This window comes from Vigna angularis, chromosome 2 (genome assembly GCF_016808095.1).
Source record: "Vigna angularis cultivar LongXiaoDou No.4 chromosome 2, ASM1680809v1, whole genome shotgun sequence".
NCBI lineage: Eukaryota > Viridiplantae > Streptophyta > Magnoliopsida > Fabales > Fabaceae > Vigna > Vigna angularis.
The window spans coordinates 34,041,603-34,042,694 of NC_068971.1; positions in this window are offsets into that span (position 1 = coordinate 34,041,603).

Here is a 1,092-nt window from a genome sequence, read left to right on the forward strand (position 1 = left end):
TACCCTTATTATAAATTATAAATTCCTAAGATAAGAGGACTTTCAGATATCTTACAAAATTAGACCCCTATAAGGATAAAGAGCTTTAATCTAAGGTATGCTATTCACTACTCGTATTACGTAGATATTCGCTTTGTGATTTTTCTTTGTATATTCTTTGGTTATTCTATATGGGCGTGCATAGCCCCTTACCCTCTTTTAAAGAATCCTACTAAGGCATTGAGTGCTCCTGATATTCAAATCATTGTTCATTCTATCAGAGATACTTATTGAAACCATGTTTGTGACCACCACTCAAATATTCTTAGCCCATGTGACTGTGGGGAGCCTATCAATAAGACTGTTAGAGCTCTCTTTCCCCTATCATCCTTTGACCCACTACATATTAATAATGTAGAAGTTCAAAAAAAAACTTCTATTATGGTAGCAACCATTATTCTAACTATAGCTCTTATGGAGTCAGTTTATAAAAAAGGGGTATATTTGCCATTCTATGAATCAAAAAAGATCTTATTCTTATTCTTTGTTGTTTTATCCTTTCAATTTATCTTACCAAGCAAGGGATTCACTCCAACAGAAGAAAACCCTGATATCGAATCTGAATTGAGCACTCGTATTTCGCTACCTTTCTCCGATCGACTAAGAAGATTCACTGATAGCGTCTGCTAGAGATGCTTTACCTAACAATGACTTTCAAGTGGGAATGAAAGTCGATATAGGGCTAAAAAGCCACATTTTTCGATCCTTCAGGCCGTAATCACCCGATTGAAGAGGATCCAGCGGGAGGTCAATAGAAATTCTTTGTGGAAGAAAGGTAGCTAGATGTCTACTATTTATTCATACTTTAGAAATGAAGGACTCTCTCTATCCTGAGTTACTCAACCAGACCCGGACCTTACTCATACTTACTTCCCGGTACTCAATTCCGCTATTTCTCAACCGGACTCGAAGACAGTGGTATAACCATTTCAAAGTGTGCTAGTACTCGAGGAATGGCATAAGATTACAAAGACTCGAAAACAGAAAGGGCATTGGCATCGGGGCTAGAAAGCAAGTAGGTAGGAACGCAAGCATGAAAGGAAAGCTAGAGAG